Below are 20651 nucleotides of genomic sequence, written 5' to 3'. Positions count from 1 at the left end.
AGTCAATGGCAAGTGCTGTTCAAACACACGCACACACACACACACACCCTAAGATTAGCAGGCTTTGTCTTACAGGGACTTCAAAGACCAATTAGACTGAGAGATTTCTGTGACGAATTTGACAAAAATAAGATGATAGATATGACTCTGGCAGTGAGCTAGGGATTTCACTCAAGCTCAATCATTGACAAGGCACTGTCAGTTAAATGTGTCATCTCCAGCAGACCTGCCAGCTGACAAGGATGCAGCTTGGGATCGAGACTGATCAATTCCCAAACTGCCAAAAAGACATGGCTCTGATAGCGGCACTTTATTTCATGAGGTAAAAAAAGAAGTATATTTCACTAGGATATATTGTCAACTTCATATTTGCATCACACGCCTGAAACCTCCCAAGATACGGAAGTAGGAGAAAGTCTGCAGCAAATTCCAGATCAGAAAACAAAACTCAAACATTTTTGTATTTACGTCTGGTTTGAAGGGAGTTCTGACCTTCCCACGTTCCTGTTGTGGACCTCCTCACAGAAGTGATGTTTATCGTGCACATGTCTGGTTTTTTGTTGTTGTCTAATGTTCACCAATTCAACATGTCTAATACTCCGGCTCGTCTTCGGCCACTGTTTGGGGAGTGAAATCCGATACTCAAAGCGCTTTCCTCTTCAAAGTAGTTTCCTGTTGTGCTTTGTGACCACAATAGTGTCAATCTTGTTCTCTCAAAGCCTCATCTCGGTGTCAGCTTTGAGTGGCTGTCTATACATGTCTGCGAATGGAGCTCGGGCTTTCATGCCTGCTCTGAAAACAGTTGGGAGCATTATGACAAAAATCTAAAGAGGGGGAAAAGTATTTGTATTGATTTGGCCGCACAGGACTTTGACCTGCAATTTGATGGAATTGCTTCATAAGCAAAAATCGTCTGTTGAGTTTAAAGTTTATACACTGAGAAGCGTTGTGCGACCTCTAGGATGGAAATATTACAACCTCCAGAACATCTGCGGCATCATGCAGAAAGGTTTTCGGGGATATCTGCATGTTCATCTACTTAGAATGAGCTGAATTTGCTGTCGCGTTTGTGATAGACACAATGATTTGACCACATTTAGTGCTCAAAAGACTTCCTGATTGATCAAGTTGATGGACAATTAATTGACAAAATTCTGATGATCAAATGATCATTGAAGTCTGCAAAAAATAGGGTGCTGCAAGGTGCTCAAAAGTGACGCTTTATTTGTGTGATTTGGAATCAAAGTTTTTAGGGCGGCTGTGAAAGAAAACAGATGTTTAATTGAAAGTTTACTGAGCATTAATGAATAAATGTTGAAAGGCTTTAACAATGGATTTATGGACTGAAATCTTTGGATATAAAGTAAAATAATCAATGGCTGCAAAGCTGCCCTCTATAGTATAGCATTATACTGTATTTCAGTTTGAAATGAATGCCTTTGTGTTCAATTTCTGCCACCAGGAATCATGCTTTCTTGTTTCCACTGATACAATGGTCAAAGATATGAGGTTTGTGGACATGGTAAGAAAAAAGCTCTCAGTGTTGTCCCAAACAAAAGCTGTTTGAAAGGCTGCATTTGAAGCCATGCCAAGTGATTGGGAATAATCAAATGACAATAATCAGATGAAAGGAGAGGCAATCTCAATAAACTTTGTCATTCAACTATTCAAGGTTCAATCATATCAGAGGTGTTTAGCATAACTATGAGACCCTGGTTCTAATCCTCAAAGGGGGTTTGGGGGCTACTTGGCTTTGCACTGTAGTCATTCAAGGTCTCAACCCGGTAGGAAATATGGGCTGCCATAGCAACACAAAGATGGCCTCTAAGGGCTTAGCATAATTCTTGCCTAATAGAAAAATAACAGCGGCAAATCCCGTCCTTAGTGAACTGGCTTATTTGACAGAGGCAGACTCCCACCTGTGAAGCACATAGTCACCACACCAACGCACTAAGACCGCGATAAGATGAAAAAGGAGCCCATCTCTGGATTGGGGATGGGCGGCCTATAAGCTCAAGCCAAATTCTTTCTCTTCTCTGAAGCTGAAACAACCCACAGTGTGTCTCTGGCTAGCTTTAGTTTTTTTTTTTTTAAAGCTGGACAATATGAGCTGCCAAATGAATCATACACTCTATATACTCCTTAACTTTGAAGAGCTTAAGCTGGACTCAGAGAAAACTTTTGGCAGGGGGAAAAAAAAAGATGGCTTATGTTGGATTCTATCTCAAAATGTTTTTTGTTTTTTTTTACCTTCTCGCTTACTTAACGTCACAGGATGTTCCTAGCGGTAGATGTTCTAAACCTGCCTGGTAACCGTTCCTCTCTCTTCTGTGATCACAAAATGTGATCCTCCCTTCCTCCCCCTTCACCCCTCCTCCCACTTTGTTGCCAGGTAGCACAGAGATGGATTCCTGTCACTGTGTGAGTTGCATCAGGATGATGATGATCATCATGGGGAAGGAGAATAAATTACCGGCACGCTTTCGAGTGGGGCATGTAAGTATGTGCCGCTAACAGCAGCGCATTGCTCTCTGCGTATGGAATCGCTAATGAGGAGCGATATCCAGCCATGTTGCAGCCATGGTGATCGAGCTTAAAATCAAAGGCTTTATGAAATCATTACTGTCAAAAGCTAGCCATAAAAAAAAATCGAATGATTGCCCGACATGAGTTTCTCTAAGAGGCATATTGTGCTGATTTGTCGCACGCAAAGGCTACGGTGGAGAGAGAGGGAGAGAGAGTCGTAGTGGAGAGATGTGATGCCTCCTCCGCTGTGCACCTGAGTCAGCCATTTTTAGCTCGCCTGGATTTCTGTTTATTCACTTTATTCAACAGCAAGAGCCTCGTCTTCTGGCATCTTCCTGTCAGTACGGTCCTGTAGATGCCAGCCACTTGTCATATTTCTACTGCGTTTAAAGGATGAGCCCTGCTACCTCACTCCTGACTGTGTATAATCTCATCATGTCAGCCATGTTTTTTTTTTTTTTTTCTGTAGCGTTCAAGAGCATGTAGTCAAGATGACAGAGCAGAACTGAAAGGAAGATTATCATTTCATCATAATGTCCTTTCAGCTGAACTATCAAACTCTTACATCGATAAAAAAAATCACTGAAGCTAAAAAAAAAAGAAAAGAAAAAAGATTCACTTAATTTTTTCTTAATTTCATCGAGGATGACTTCTCGCTATCTTAACATCCGGTACTTGTGGTTCTGATAACCATAAGGAGGATGTATTAGTTCTCTAAAGGGGCCTTTTTTTTGTCATGCAAATTCCCCAGCTTTCTTTTCTTATCACTTCATCTTTTTGCTGTCGGGCAAATATGCAAAATTGTTATATTAATATTCTATTTCTCCCATTATATTGAGAGTTATTCAATATATTGCCATTAAAAACATTTTCTTTTCTTTACCCTTCAAAACCTTGAAGTTCTGCTGTTGCTACCTTTGGCTATGAAAATGTCTCCACTGGATGCTCCTTTAAAAGGCTCGTCTTCATAATGGGGAGATTTGTCTTCTCATAAAATGACTTTCATAATGGCCACATGTGGAACTGAATCTTTTTTTTTTTTTTTTAGTGCAGCAGCCTCAGTGTCTAGGTAAAAGCAGAATGTAGTAATTAAATCAACAACTCAATGGACGACTGTCCAACGTGAGGGCAGACTCTCCTCCCTGAAGGGAATCCCGCTAATGTTGATTTGTAAGCCTTCTGTTTCAGTCCTACGCCAAGCACCTTTCCACATCAAAGCCCGCTCAGCACCGCGTCTCCAGGAAAGAATGGCCTCTGCAACGTTATGGACACCTCTGGCCTCATTTAACGCGCACCATCCCCTCCCCCCATCTCCAGGCCTGAATCGGAGGATAGAGTGGCTATCTGGCAAGATCACACGGAGAGGTGCGGGAACTTAAAGGCAAAGAGTTAGTTTGCATCCTACCAGGAGTCTCAAAAGGCTTCTATTAAAACACGTTCAATATGCCGGTCAGGGCTTTCAAAGTGCTGCACAGCCTCTAGCCCCGGCAAACTCAAAGGGCATCAGTGCACATTGAGTAAGGGGAATCTGGCCCCCATTAATTTAATGAGTTCAGGGTATTAGTATGCCATAGCCAGCTGTGAAGTCTCCCTTTTTTCATCTCAGGCGCAGTTTTAAGGAAAGATCCACCAACTTGGGAGTGACAAAGGGGAGCCAGGAACGAGGTGCGCTCATCTAATCTGAGATCAATTTCTAGCTGTCAGCCCTCAGAGGGCAATTTCCAGTGGTTAAGATGTCTTTGTGCACACTGTAACGCCAGATAAAGAATGCGGAGTGGCACTTTTACTGTCACCAAGAGAACTTTGCTGTCTCTTTATCATGATTGCATCCTCAGGAAACAGACAGGCAACTTGTAAGAAACAATGGGCACGTGATTGGCGCTTTGAGACACATTTGCATAACATATTTGGAAACATGCTGTGGTCATTATAGCACCTACAGCCTTTTCTTTTTCTTCATTCAAATCCTGTCTACAGTCACTTTACAGTTAATTAGCTTTGTTTGCTGCGGAGTAGATCTCTGAAGCTCTAAAGCCTGACTTAAATATGTTGACATGCAACTGACAGTCACCTGTAAGAGATTACAGAGACAGTGGAGTTTGCCAACCAGGAAGTAGCAGCTGCTGGAGCTAATTAAAGCCATAGTAACATGGTAACAGAGCCCAGCTCAGGGCCACATCAAACACTCCTCCTCATGCCAGTCTCCAGTCTCATCTCGGGGATGTTGAGGCCCTCTGTGACCTGTGCTGGGAGCCTGCTGGGCCTTGAGCCTGACCTGAGAGCTGTGAGGTGATTCTGGATAGGTCAGCATCACTGCAGGGTGCACCTGGACCAGACTTACCTGCGTCTGTGTATCTGCATACCAAAACGTGGCCATGCGGCTTCGTGGGCGCGGGTGCATGGACTCTGACCTGCACAACAAAGCAAAAAAGAGAGAGTGAGGGTTACAGGTCGGGAGAAGAGAGGAGGCTTGGGGAAAACACACGCAGGATGCATTGGCTAAACACGATCAGAGGGATGCATATGGACAGGCCGAGGTAGAACCAGATGCCCTCAGATGCCTGATGAAACATAAGCTCAGTGCAAACACGTGCCTCAGTGTTCGATTGTGCCGAAGTTAGCCGTTATTTGGAGTTAAGCTAAATTTAAGAGACAATAACACTATTTTTATCTGGTTATCTCCAGATAAAAACAGCTTACATGTGCCCAGTACTAAATTTAAAAAGCAGTTTCAGATTGCCACCTCTCAAAATAACACTGGCTTCTATCGTAATGAGCCCTCTCCCCGAACAAAAGTACCTGAAGCCCACTGAGGAAAGGTTGTTCCAGCCAAAATTTAGAGACATGTGATGAAAGAAAAAAGATTAAAGAACAGATAGTTGACTCTCTCCAGTCCGTCTGTTTCTTCTCTGGATCTGTATGTCGGTATTGGAGCCTGTGTTTAACTTACCAGACAAACATTTCTAAAATTAAGTCTTTTGAAACCGTTGCAAAAAAAAAAAAAAACGGTTGAGGCCATAACTACTGGATTAATCTACAAAAGATGTTTGATAATTATCTCCACTTGACACTCAGATAACCTTAAATGCATCTGTGTAAATAAGCTTCAATGGTTTGCTTGAAAATTACAACACTTCCATCACCATGAATGTTTAAGCTTTTTGTTGCTTCCAATTGACTTCGAAGTCAACTTTGAAGCTGCAAAACTGCACGTCTGATTAGCAAACTAGCATCACATAGGTAGCAGCTGCAGTACTGATTCAAAATAGAATCTAAAAGGAGACTAGCAGAAGGCTGTGGGGGCGTTGTCAAAGTCCAAAGATCTGGCCCTGGTAGGCAGAAGGCTCAGGGTGCTGTGTTGTGACTCTGCCTCCCTTGGGGGGTGAGTCCACACTGCAGCACATGGGCAACCTGAAGCAGGTCTTTGTCACACGGAGCACATACACAGCATCACGCAGGCAGACCTGTGTGCAGGCCTGTCGCTGTCAGCCGAGACAGACACCAATTGGCTACAGTCTCTGGAAGGTGAAGGCAGCACATGTAACCTATGCACAGAGCACGTTCCAAACTGCATGTATTTCCTTCCCTGCTAACACTTATGTAAAAAAAAAGATCCTTTCCAGTCTATGTTGGATATTTGGTGTGCACGCCTGACAAAAATCGAAAGCCCTTGACTGGATTTTGGGGGCCTGATATTATTCTGCCACCCTAGGCAGCCCAGGTTCTCTTGTTGTGTAAAACTTTCCGCTTCATGTCTTTATGGCTTCATGCTCACAGTGACTGCCTGTGAGGCTCTGAGTACTGTGTTCTTTCAGCAGTCTTCGTGTGGTCCCAATCTCTTTACACGTTTCCCTGCCAGGCTCCTCTAAACCAGGCCTCCCTAAACTGAGTAATCAGCAGATGTCTTTATAGAGGAGCCCGGTGCCATGTGCACGCCCCGCATTCTGTGCCAGTTTCATTTTGCCAATATATAATTTTTTTCTTTTAGATTATTATTATTCTTTCAAGCCCAGCGGCCATGTTGATTTGGTTCTTGGTGTGGCCTGAGGTTGCAAATAGCGCTTCCTCAGCAGTTTGGATTCATACGCCTGAATGATATATCTTTAGCGTTCTTAGGTTAGTCCACTCTATTATACCCCAGACCTGCTGATTTAAAAAAAAAAAACTGACGGGGAATAATTCAGCAGAATCTTTTGACCTTCACAAGGACAAAGTCAAACCAACAGAGCAGTTTTTACTTTCCCAGAAGAGTTTCAGTTATATAATATTAAAGGCCAGCCTGGATTGCTTCATGCAAAGACACACAAACTGTTCTGTGCTTATTCCCTAGGCAGCAACCATGCATTATTAAGTCAAGACCATGACATTTCTGGTGGAGAACGAGGATCTTTGGTTAGGGTGAATATGTTAACAGCCCTATTGCATCAACGTCCTTCCAAACATGTCTGCTCCATATTATTGTTATTGCACTGAACCCCCCCACCCCCACCCACACACCCACACACACACACACACACACACACACACACACACACACACACACACACACACACACACACACACACACACACACACACACACATCACTTTAGCTGTACTTTATTTACACTCTGATAAAAAGGACTTCATAGTGCAACATATAACGCGATATAAGCCTCTATATAAGTGCAGTGACTGTCACACTTTAAGGTACGTCACTTAATGATCATTATTTTATGCCACTTTACATTTCCTGCACTTCTTCTAAGAAGGATATATTCCATTTTGTACCTGCGCTAGTATTCTAATAACTGATTTTTGCTTTTTTTGTTTACATTAGTGGTTAAAGAAATGTTTATTATTAAGGTTAAACTAGAACCAAATAAAGCATTTCATCATAGATACATCTGCAGATTATTGTCTCAATTACTTAATTGAGAAATGAATCAATAAAACATCAAGAATGTGCTTAAAAAATGCCGATCATCACAATTTCCAAGCACGCAAGTTATTTGAAATTGCTTCTTTTCTCTGACCAAAAGTTTTAAATACACACATTCATGACACGATCTGTCACATTTAATAAAAACAAGATACTTTAAAAAGCAAATGTTGAGCAATTACTGGAGAAATTCATTTTATTTCACTTAAATTGGTCAATTAATCATTGCATTTCTAAATGAAGCTATTTATCAGAATCACTTTTTGGTAAACAAAGGTCCAATTAGCACAACAACAACAACGGGGACATCAGAGTTCAATTCATAGTTCCAATTCAATCCATTATATTATTTGTGATACAATAAAACATACAGTTAGGACATGGAGCTATGTGCTGCATGGTGTGCACTTTAACCTTTGGTTCTGGTTCTCTGCTGCCACTTTATGCTTCTTTTTATAAACAGAGTAATTCATTTAGTTTTTTACTGTTATGTTTTAAAATTAAGGATCTTCATTTTTCTCCTCTAACTTGTCTATATTATTGTGTTTGCAAGTGAGAAAAAGTCATCCAAACTAGTTTCAGTTGCCTAAACATGGCTCAGCAACATCCATCCATCCATCCTTTTCTGGGAATGTGACAGCATGCATTTTCAGCACCATCAGCACCACCTGGGCACCAACATGCCACCATTGAACAAAGCTGCAGAAGGTGGCAGACTTGTTAAGGGTTGGGAACTAAGCTGTCAAAATTAGCAGTGTTTCTGGTGTGTTTAAGAGGCAAAATGGGTCACGCATCGAGGCAACAACTCAGACCCAAGAGATGTGCCGTGATGTTCGTCTCTCAGAAATGATTCATTACTTCATGTTCGCACGTCAAGAAAATATTTCCAGAATTTTTTTTTTTTTTTTTTTTTTTGCCACATTACAATTTGAAATGACCTGGGAACTAATTATTTCAAATGATTGTGTCATATTTAGTCATGTGATAGTGTTGATACTTGTGTCACTTACTCCTGAATGTCAATCGTGACCTCTGAAAAATCACTTTTTGTTAATTGCCGATTTGGCTAGTGTAACGACATTAGGATAAGAGGGGGTGTGTGTGTGTGTGTGTGTGTGTTTGCATGTGCGTGTGTGTGTGTGTGTGTAAGTCTGCGCCTCAGAAGTGGTGATGTTAGACTTGTACACTTGGCAAGCTTTTTTTTTCACTCCATTTGGTGACAGATTGGGTTGAAATAACATTATATCTTCACAGTTGTGACTCACAAGCTTGAGCGTTACAAAGTCAGGGTGAGGTTTAGCACTTCACATGAGGACGAAGGAGGACCAGGTCGCCTCGCTTCGTCTTTTAGTTTAGCACGCTGTGCAAGGACTAATCTGGGACTCGCTGAAACAAACCGTCAGTTCTGTTTAACTGCTGTCAATCTTCCCATCAATCACTGCAGATCTTATGTGCAGATACTGAGATTGTTTGGAACTGTGAACAATCTTGCTTAAACTAGCTATAAGGAACATGCATATTGACAAAGCCGTTTTGCTGCTCCTGTCCTGTGCATGCATAGTATTCTCAAAAAATACACTCTAAACAGAGTTTTAACAAGATCTATGTATGTAATGAATCACTGTGTTGAATTCGGAGACCATACCCGGGGAAGAACGTTCCATTATGATGATTATTTACACTACGAGTGAGGGACATCATAGCCACACACATACATGTTTCGTAGGCCAAAACAGGACCACTGTGGAGGTACTTCTACTTCACTTGAGATCTTCCATTATACATTTCTTGATACTTTACCACTGGCTGCTAGTTCATTTAAAACTGTCGTATAAAGTGTTTATCAAATTTCTTAAAGGAGTGGTTTCCAACTGGTCTAGCATCAGGACACCCACCACCAACTCCTTAAAGTGAAATCGCAATCCATATTTTGAAAAATGTTCAACCTATACGATTCAGGTAATGAAAAATGATGCGCTATGGATTTCAAATGGTACGAAAAATATGACAGAACAAACATTTTTAAAAAGCACTTCATAGACATTTTGACACTTTTTTCCCAGAAGGCACATATTCGCGTCCCACTAAAAAAACAGCTATGGGACCTACTTTTGGGTCCTGACCCACTAGTTGAAAGCCACTACTTTAAGGGATTTAACTGAACATTTAACTATTGTTCAGTTGCATTATTAATTCAACTAAGGATTATTTTTGGAATCATTACAACTTTTCACAAGTCTATCACACATTTTAAAGAAGGGAGAGGTGCCTTCCAGGAGCACAAAATGACCTCTTCAAATTATTTGTTTTTCTAACAAACAACCAAAAAAACAACAACAACAACAACAACAACAGCAACATATAACTGGGAACCAGCTGAAAAATATTGGCTGAAAAACATCTGAAACTATAAGCTCACAATAGCTTCCAATTGATTTTCTTTCGGTTGCATTATTGATTCGTTAAATAATGATATAGTGATAAAGTCAATCTTCTCCCTGTACGAAGCTTTGTTGCTTTTGAAGGTCAAGTTTAGACATACGTATGAAACCGTTTCACAACCCGTTAAAAACCCCTCACATCCACACTTTGGTAAAAAGTCCAAAATACATTGAAAACACAAACTCAGATTTCAGGGTGAGATTTAAACTAAAAAAAAAAACAAGTTTGCCAAAGTTGTGTCATTCTGTAAATGTAATAACTGGTTTGCATTGTTGGCTGGAAAGAGCTGCTAAACGAGTATTAGCTCCCAAGCTAACAAGAGCAGTTTTCAACATGAGTGTTCGTTTTTCAGCTGAGGTCATAGCAGGGTGCTGCTCCTCTCTCAGCCCCCAGGTAGCAGAGCATGCTGGGAGATTTTTTCTTTTTTTCCAATAAAGATGCTCTGGGCTCCAAAAGCTCCGACAAAGCTAATGTTTTATTAACTATCTGAAGCAGTAAAGTCGGCCCTGCCCCTCTCATCAGCCATGTTTGTTTTTGCTGGTGTTGTGCTATCAAAGGCTAACTGCTTTACAGCACCTCCTGGTGCTCCCCGCAAGGAAACTCTTCCTTTTTAAAATCAAGAATTCAGCCAAAAGATTTAGAGGCAATAACAGTCTCTGTTTGTTATGTATGAATAGTTGATCATTTCTGTGGTGAAACAGAATGTTGTACACTCACAAACATTTTTTTCCCTTAGTCCAAAGATTGACTTTACTGCTCACTGCACCTGCCCCTTAACTTCATCTTGGGTAAACCCATCAATATGGCACATGAAGCATAAACTGTGACATGCCTTTTTTAAGTAGAAAGTGTTGTGCTCTTGTTGACCAGGAAATAAAGATAAACTAGAATCTGGCCTTGTGCTCTTAAGCTTTGCTTACGCTTTGCTTTGGCCGCACTTGTTCTGTCTAGAGTTGCCTGTCCTTCAAATCCAGGGCTTAGTCTGAGGTGGGGCACCGAGCGGGGATCAGGGCTGTTCCTGCTTTCGCTGCCGGGCTGCCTGTACCATGCCAGTACTGCGTACACACTAATAAGGACGCACAGTGGTAGGACCCTGTTGACCGAGCAGAGAGATGTCACTATGAACAAGCTGCAGGACTCTGGCAGTTAACTTCCTGGTTATATAATGATGACCCATTTTTTCTGAAAAAAAAAAAAAAAACATCTCGTTCTTCTAACTCAAGTGTATCACACTAATCTAAACTCTGGAAGTTCACCATTTCAAAAAATAGGAAAAACACAAACATACCACAAAAGCACTTTATGTTGTATTTTCTGAAGCTTTTCTTAGATTCTACCAATCAGTTTGCATCCTTAAAGTTTAGCTCGCTCGAATGCTAGCTGCAATAATGTGTTTTTAAAAAGTAAATCCACAGCTGAGAAGGTTACTAAATCTTCCACACTTTGTCAGATGCACTCACTCTTCCAAACTTACATGTCTCAAAAAAGTGTCAGCTCCAGCAGAAACATGTGCACAGGTCACATATCATGTATGACATCTTTGTAACTATTGAGTGACATGCAGCAGATATTTGCAGAACAAAAAAGTGCAGCATGAGAGCACTCAGACAAGTGTCGGGATGTGACGCGATGGAAGGACAGGTAACACCATTTATCAAAAAACTTTAATCCAAAATATACATAAGCACTCAAAAATAGAGTATTGATAGATATCAAACATGACTCAAGTGCAGCCTAGATATGACTGCATGTCTTCAGATTTGAATGGGACTGTTGAAAAGTGCAGAAAAGCTCAAATCGAACACATGTCAATCAATATTCCAGTGGAAAAGTAGGTGACACTTTTTAACATTTTTTTTACATTTCTAGCATGTACTTTTTTTTGTTTGTTTACACAATATATTTATTTTTATCGTTTGTCTCAAAATTTCACAACTCAGATATTATTGTTAAGTTAAAGAAAAAAGGCTGAAGACCAAACGGCAAGAATAACACTCATCAAACTGAAATATGAGGGTGCTTTAATTTGGCGGTGTGAAATTAGAGTGCCTTTGAAGAACATCCACAAAAAGCTACCAGCTATTTATTTCTCATCATTTGCTTGACTCCGACACGTTCCTTTTATACACTAGAATTATGGCCGAGCTCATTTAAGGTACATTTAAAGAAAAATTGTGACCAGAACCTTCAGGTGATCATTTAAACTGCACTAAATGAAACGTAGGGGCCTGTGTTTTAGAAACAGGTCTCCTGCCACTCTCAACAATATCATCTTCATCATCATCATCATATCTGTTTCTTATTTTACACGTATTCTGATAGATACTGAAACGTTCCGTTTGTTTATTGAAAGACAAAGTTAATCGAACGACAAAAATACACATTTATATACATAAATCCATTTTATCACACAAACACGTATATACACTGAACATAAACACACATTTTTGCTTTTTTACTAGAATACTTTCAAAATAAGATCTTTTTTTTTTCGTTAATAACTTAAGCGTTTTAAAAATGACACAGTTATAATAAATAGCTAAATGTGGTTCAATGCTGAACTCCTATTTATTACAAATATGTGCAGCTCCTTAACCGTTGATTTTAAAATTCATTGGAAATTTAAATCGAACACCTTATTATTATATTTCTATTTTAATTCTGATTTCAAGAGATTTGGGGGATTTGCCTTTATTTTATTTTATTTTAATTTGAAAAAAAAAAAAAACAATCAGACTTTTACGCAAAATTTAAGTAATACTTTTATTGGTCATAGATTAAAATGAGAATATTTCATCATAAAAGTGATAATTAAAGTTCTATCTGTTTTTATTATGATTTAGAAAATACATTAAAACGTAAAATAAGCATTTCAATAAGATGATGTACAGTTCAATTTTTTTTTAAATATCGCTAATGAAAAGGATAGGGAATAAAAAAAAAGGAAAATCTTAGCTCAAGTGTCTTTAAATAAAGAAATCATCTTTTAAATATTTTTACCAACTGTGTGTTCACCAACTGTGACCTCTTTTACACCAAAGTACGTTACTGAGAAAAATAAATGTATAAACGCACATTTAAAGTTTGTTTTCAAATTCAGCAGATGGAGTAAAAAGAAGTTATGGGAACACTGCTGAAGTTTTCCATCTTATGTCAGACAAACGCTGAAATGTGAAAGAACAATGGACATGTGATTATGCACACTTTGTGTTCATTTAGCTGTTTGTGGAAGAAGCCATCTGTTTGTAAGTTTCTTTGTAATTCTTTCAATTGTTTTTTTTGCAATTTGCAAAACTTCATGCGCAGCATCAAAAGACAATGAAATTCATTAGCTCTCCGTTTCAAGGTGGCATCTAAGTGGCAGAAGATTCTTTTATTTCAAGTCTTTTTATTTCTTCAAGGGACATCGTCGGGAGCGAGAGGCTCTCATCACACTCGAATAATATGCAATGATAAATAAGAAGCAGAGGTTTTTGATCAAAAAGTGACTCAAATCAGATGTTTGCAAAAGATTGAATTGTGAAACTTATTCTCTCAGTTTGCAGAATGAACAGAGACCATCTGTTTGTGCTGTGTTCATGGAGAGAGGATATTGAACTGTCAGCAGAGTCCCTCCTACTTATCAGGACACTCACACGTCCACACAACACACATCTACAACTCTTCACCAAGCTTCTGTGTTGTATTTACATCAGTAAGTCAACTGTACTGAAAGTGAGAACAATACACACGTTCTTATGAATGAGAATAGTGTGTATCGTTTAATTAAACAGTCCTTTAATTTAAGCTAAGTGCTGTAATGTCAAAGTGAATTTAAATCATGTCTTGATTACAACATTGATAAAATGGTGGTTTATAAAAAGATTGATTACATTTTAATTTTTCTTTACATATAAAGGCTTTTTATTTTCTCTGCCTCTTTTTTCATCTCTGTCAGAAGAAACTTTTATGATTACAGATATACTGTTCAACTAAAAAAAAAACAAAAAAAAACACATCCACCTCTATAATCTACGCTTTAAAATCTCACATCAGTGGGGAAAAAAGTCTACTGAAAGAGAAAGTTATCAGACGTATCTTTCTCTCACATGATTTCCCAAAGTTACTGCATAGGGAGAGAAAAAGGGATAGAAAATGTGAAGGCTTTCCTTGTGTCATACTATGAGGCCTTTCAACTGTAAAGACTCAAACAGACTTTCATATGAAGCTGTCACATTTGACTCATCGCATAACTCGCATAACTCGCATATCTGGCTGAAAATATTTACGCAGTCATCACACATTCTTACACCAAAGTCTGTTGAAGTTTTTTCCGCTGTAATTTTAATACACCAGTTTTCACCAAATTGTTAGAAGTCTTACGCTAAGAACAATTAAAATTCATCATTTCTTAAGTCAGTCTGCGGCTGGGATGAGAAGTGAATCGCTTATAAAATACAGCAAACTGTAAGACTAAAATGAAATGAACTACAGCGAGCAAACTGAAGATTTTTCTGTTTATATTGATCTGGAAAAATGAAGAATTCCCCATATTTGTGCGGCTTGCACTTTAAAACAAATGCGCTGCCTTTGAAACAGCGTTCAAAGAGTATCAACTCCATCTTCTTCCTCCCCTGTTAGCTTAGCAACAGCAGCCATTTTGTCTGCATTTGCATGGGTCCAAAAGTCTTTTTTTTTTTTTTTCGGGACGTGCCGCATTTCTGGGAAATTCTTATCGTGAAATTGCGACGCCAATTTCTCGACATTTTTTTGCAGAAACAAGATCTTTATAATTTACGCTTTTTAATGTAAGTGCAAGGTGGAAAATGCGATTTCTGCCAGGCGCCCGCTCTGCGTGTTCTTGTTAGCTTTGCTTTCATTTCCTGCTCGGATATACAAGACAGTGTTTAGTGTTAACCACGTGGCTGTCACACTAATGTACATGCATGCAAGACACATCCACGTGCATGCACGTAGCATGGGGGCACATCCCACACACATATACACACAGTACACACTCAAACACACACACACACACACACACACACACACACACACACACACACACACACACACACACAAGATAGGATGAGCTGATCCCTTCCTTAGAGTCTGCGTCAACCACCCGCTGCTCCCACCGCCACACTACGTAGACAACCAGCCCCAGGATGTATAAACCCAGCTGTCCAGAGGTCACCTTGGCTTGTTTACTTGACAGGAGTGGATGCAGAGTGGCAAAAGGGGACCACCGACTATCCATCCACGACAGCTCACCTACCCACATGTGTGTTCAGCTTGCAACTCTTACTGCATCTTTAGTCACGCTGTACTGGTAAGTAGCACAATCTGTACTTTTTGCACCACAGAGGGAAAACTGTGATGGACGCAGTAGCAGCAGCAGCAGCAGTAGCAGACACAGCCCCTCTCTAACGTCTTTCAACTCTTTGAAAATCTGCAATTCACACATACGTCATCAATTAGTTATCGTTCTACCAATTAGGGTCTCCCTTTTTAACTTTGCCAGAATAATTCACTAGAAATCAATGCATTTTTAATCGAGTGTTTCACAGTTGCAATTGGCTTGGGCTACCAACACTGTTTTTTGAACTTGAAGAAGAAATGATGAAGATTGGACAATTTCATGCTTAAGATCTTCCAAAAATCATCTCCTTTTTCGATACAGCAGCAGAAAATGACCATGCAGACGCACAATGATCAAGGAAACAAGAGTTCTAACGACTAAAACACACTGCAGTATTAACTGTCTCTGTATATCAGAGGGTTATGGGGCCCCTTGTCACTTTTGCAGGCCGTGCCACCAATGTTGCACGCTATGACACGCCTATATCTTCCAGGTATGAACTCAGCAACTGTACCCACACAAAAACACACCCACACGCCCACACAGACTCACCTCTGCTCTGAAGAAACACACGACTATGGAAACACTGGAGCCTCGTCTCATTCTGGTAGGTCCAACACGTCCATCTTATTGGCACAGAGGGGTGAGAGGACTGTCTGGGGAAAAGGCCCCGGACACTGGGCTCTCTGTGTTTCCAGAGAGCTGCCCTGACCACCCTGGTAAATATAGGAGAGCAAATCCTTTTCAGGTTGAGAGTATGACACGGGACTGCCACATAAATCAGAGCAGGCCCAGCCCGGCACAGGCTGGGAACGCCATGGGAGTGGTAGGCGGCTCTACGGTGAGGTTTTTGGGAAAGGATTATGGATTGAGACGTACAGCTGGGAGGCTAAAGTTACACTTTTCATTACCACTTCGAGGGGGTCTTGGCTGCCTGGAAGCCAGTCAGATTTGTGAAGACCTCTTTCTCCCCCTGGAATGGTTGTAATTCTGCAGGCTCATTCTTCACCTGAGGACAATTGTTTTTGATATGGCAAAAACAATTTGCCGAAACGCGATGGGAAATACTCTTTTTTTTTTTCTTTCTTTTTTTCTGCCAATGGAAGAATGAAAAAAATAAAGTAAAAGGAGAGGGCATTGTGAAAAAAGTCCTCATTCACCAAAAGACCAGAGTAAAGAGAGAGCAGTATGCCCCCTTCTGGCTCTTTTCTTCTCTCCCTCTTTTCTTCTCCTTTTTTCCCTGGCGTCTGGAGATGTGAAGAAATGTCTTTTGATCAGCTCTGACAGAGCCTGGGCCATGTGAAGAGGGTGGCTAGCGGGACTCTGCCAATCCATGCAAGGCAAAAATGTTCCTAATAAGAGAGTAATAAGCTAACGAGTGCTGGGTGTCTGTCTGATCCACATTCTGGGTACTGTTTGTGCCAGCACACCCAGTGCCTTCTGACGTGTACCCGGCTCTCATCAGTCTTTGGACTGTTTGCCAGGTCACTGCGTTTCACCTGGCCTGTCCCATATGCTCTCAGCAATGGTGCAATCGTCTGAAATTTGAAAACCTTTTGGGTGCAACCAAATTGTAAGTGGGAGTATTCCCATTTCTGATTTTACACACGTTGCAAAGATTGTCAACGTTCTGAATCTACAACATTTTTTGTATTTGCTCTGCTGAAAATATGTATGCAAAAAAAGTTCAAGGTCGGTTTTGAGCAAAGCAAATTTGTCCCACCTTGCCCAGACAACATCAACTTTGGTTATTTCCACCACTGACTGCTTCCATTGTATGTGTGGGTTTGAAGTGGTCACATATCAAAGGGCTGTGTCTCTGCAGGGTGGATTCCCTGGTACTCTGTACAGCACAACAAGGAGATAGTTACCTCTCACAGCTTCTTGCTGCAGCATCCCAGCCCAAATAAACACATCACCTCCACTGCAGGGGGAGGAGGACAACAGCACAGCTGCCAACCCCCTCTCATTTTCCTACCCAGCAGCCTCAGCAGCCTCAGCAGCCAAGTCCACAGTGCTGCGGGGCATCGCCAGGCATGAACAGGTGCTGTGGTGGATCTGGGCCTGGTCTTAGGCCTGGTTCTGGGCCTGTGTAAATGCTGGATGTGTGAGGGCTGCTGAGGACTGGCTGGCCAGACTTTAATGGGTTGTTGGTGAGTCCTGGGCTCAGCGCTGGTAATTATGGTGGGGAGAAGGCGATTAGGCAGTGCTGAGCAGCCCAGCAAGGGGGACGGGCCCACGCCCAGCAGGGAGGGGAGTCCTGCCACGGGAGGGACCAATCAAGTGTAAAGCTGAGCGCAAACCCTGGGACGTGGTTCAGTGGGAAAAGGCTTGGCCACTGGTTCAGAGCGCCGCAACTTTCACGGATTAGTAGAGACACTATTCTGAAGACTGAAAGGGGGAACACAGCACGGAGGCAGCATCAATGGATGCGTGCACACACACAAACACACACTCACATACACACTCTCTCTCTCTCTTTTTCTTTCTCTCTCACTCTCACAAAAACCACCAACAGCTGGGAGGAGGGCTACAGCCATTGCCATATTACCATAGCAACGGCATATCTCGCATTTGAGCCCAAATGAAGACACTTTGGGCTGCAACCAGGATATTTATTCTCCCAGTTAATGGAAGTATTTTAATAGTTTCGCTGCGTGCATGTAGAATGCTTCCCCCTGACTGAGTTAATGAGCTGCAATTGAAGGTGCTCGGTGCATCAGACAAGCATCTTGTCATTTTGCAAATTACAGGATATCTACACTGCCAGTTTAACTTGTATATTTATTTGGCAGAGGGAGCTTCCATAGCTGCTGTGAAGACTCAAATTTTCGGTTCATCGTCATTAGGTCCACTGTTGAGTTGAAGCTTACAAATGGATCACATAAGAGAAGCAGCACTGTCAAGTGAAGTGACAGCAGTTTGCTTAATTTAAACCATTTCACTGTTTAGTGCCTTCAGCAGGTCTGGAAACGGATGGAGAGTAAGAGCTCCACTTACATTAAATGCTATCATACATTTGGTTTTGAAAGTCATCCTTGAAAGCTGATAAGAACCTGGAGGGCTGTCAAGTCATGTGTGCTCTTTGGAAAATTGCACTCAGTCATGATAAAGCGCGCTTAAAAAGACTTGTTGATGAGTTTTAAGAAACTCCTTGGTAAAAGTTTAAAAGGGGAACAAAAGATTCAGCTCTTTCGAAAAACGCCACTTCTTGAAGAATACCTTTTAAACGGCACAGATATTAATAGGATGGTTTTAAATCACAGTGTTGGTACACTGTATGCTGAACTAGTTAAACAAGCATTCTCGCTCTGAAAACACAAAGTGTAACAATCACAGTCAAAATCTGGCCTCGACTGCTGTTGCTGTAGGATACATTAGACGGTTTCATCAAGCATGACTACGACTTTGTTTTTTTCTTAGCATGCTTATTTTCAGTGACTGTTTTGGTTCTGTTTTGTCCTCATTTTGCAGAGAGAGTAAACACACAAATAGTGACGCTGATTTGTTTCTAGATGGATTTGGGGTACGAGAGCTCCAGTCCTATTCTATTCTGTTTAATGGCTTCCCTTCTCCAGACAGCATGAGTAAGTGTGTGTGTGTGTGTATGTGTGTGTGTGTGTGTGTGTGTGTGTGTGTGTGTGTGTGTGTGTGTGTGTGTGTGTGTGTTTGTGTGTGTGTGTTTTACTTGATTTAGCATTCTTTGAGATGAGCAGAGTACGTTTGTATCCAGCACCCCCCAAATCTCAACCCTCCTATCCCCATCATCCTGTGCTTGCTTTGGGTGCTATCAGTCTCTCTCTCTCTTCTCTCTCTCTCTCTCTCTCTCTCTCTCTCTCTCTCTGTGCATTGCTCATCATGCTTCCACTTTGAAGTCACAGCTTTCTCTTTCCCTTTTTTTGTCTCTGTATGGCTTTGATGCGCTAACATTCTGTGAATAGTTCCTCTAATGCCTGGATCCTTGTGCCTTATTCTCCCTCTTCTGTCAGTGCAGGAACGGTGAGTCTCTCTTTTGAAACGACGTCCATAAATTACAACTTGTCAAGTGTCATTTTCCTTGTTTACAGCCATTTTGGGCCCCCACTCCCTCCCCATGTACCTCTCTTGTGTTTCACATTTAATTGCGCCAATAACGTCTGTGCTGCTCACCAGCTCTGCACATGCAGCTTGTTGCCACTAAGGGGGTGCGGAAACTATTAAAATATTTTCCAGGCTTTACGAGTTTTATGTGTGTAATTTGTGTGGATATATCCCACTGTGTTACCACCAACTAGGAGAACAGAATGAGCTTGTGCTGTGGCCTGTGTTACAATAGCAAGAGGGAGAGTCAGGAGGAGACGCAGGGAAACGGGGCTGGAGGGCAAGAAGAGGAGGAGTTAGAGAGGAAGAGGGAGCAAGAGAGGGAGAGTTAAGTGTGTACAGGAAATCTGCACTAAGTGTTCCTAAAGAGCCCATGTTTTTCCTCCCCTGCACAAACAGCTTAATTTATTGCATGTCTGCTGGAGTCAACAGCCCTTTATAACCCCACAATAATTTCCCATATGTTCTATATATCACCACAGAGAGGGCGGAGGAGAGAGGGAAAAAAACTGAGGTAGCAAATATGTTCAAGACCCTAAACACACACCTTATACACACACACACACACACACACGCACACACACACACACACACACACACACACACACACACACACACACACACACACACACACACACACACACACACAACCACTGAGAATCTGGCCAATTGCAGCAGGGGACAGTAGCCTTGTCTTAATCAGACCCCCATCTGTATGTGCGGATATATGGTATGTGTTATTCCCGGCACACTGCTGCACCTGTGGGTGGGCCATGAAATATTAAACACTCTTGTTCATGTTGTTTACTTTCATCATTAAGGGAGAGGCCTCTATAATAGAAAACTTCTTCTGCTCTGGGTCTGCAGCAGGGAGTTTACCATTAAAGGGGTCTGGCACAAGCTCCAGTCTTCCAGGAGGACCAGTTTGTTCTCGTCAAAACTCGTTTGCCACGACGAACTCCTGCGCCATGACGTGGCTGACGGAGTGTAGGAGTTCTGAGATAAGAGGGATTTAAGGAAGCAGCCTTCCAAATCTTCGTCTTATAGTTTCAGGGTTTGGAAACATCAAGGAGAGGCAGAGTTTCAATCATGCTCTGTTACTTTGACTATAGTAAGTGTGTATATCACTTAATGTACATTATTGTCAACATATGTTAGTTGTTTTCAGTACCACGATTTTATTTGAGAATTCATATTATGTTCATTGCCTAACCCACCACTGTTTGGTTGTATGTTCGGTGTTACAATTATTATAAGCTTACAAAGTCACATTTTTGTGAGTTTTAATGGCATTGCAAAAGTTGCAAACAAATACATTAACAAACACAAACCTGCAACCATG

General features: G+C 41.2%; 1 long non-coding RNA gene across 2 annotated transcripts in view; it reads right to left on the bottom strand.

Moving 5' to 3' along the window:
* The window catches only part of LOC109985500 (uncharacterized), a 34260-nt gene extending 16025 nt beyond the window's left edge, over window positions 1-18235 (bottom strand). For both annotated transcript variants that reach the window (XR_010666883.1, XR_010666884.1), the window contains exons 1-2: window positions 15782-18235; window positions 4868-4937 (exon numbers count right to left, since the gene is read on the bottom strand). This is a non-coding gene — a long non-coding RNA (uncharacterized lncRNA). The remainder of the gene's footprint in view (window positions 1-4867; window positions 4938-15781) is intronic.
* Between the last annotated feature and the right edge of the window lie 2416 nt (window positions 18236-20651).

The sequence above is a fragment of the Labrus bergylta genome, chromosome 9, assembly GCF_963930695.1.
Source record: "Labrus bergylta chromosome 9, fLabBer1.1, whole genome shotgun sequence".
In the NCBI taxonomy this organism is placed as follows: Eukaryota; Metazoa; Chordata; class Actinopteri; order Labriformes; family Labridae; genus Labrus; species Labrus bergylta.
The sequence above is the reverse complement of the archived record's forward strand: the minus strand, read 5'-3'. Positions and strand labels throughout refer to the sequence as shown.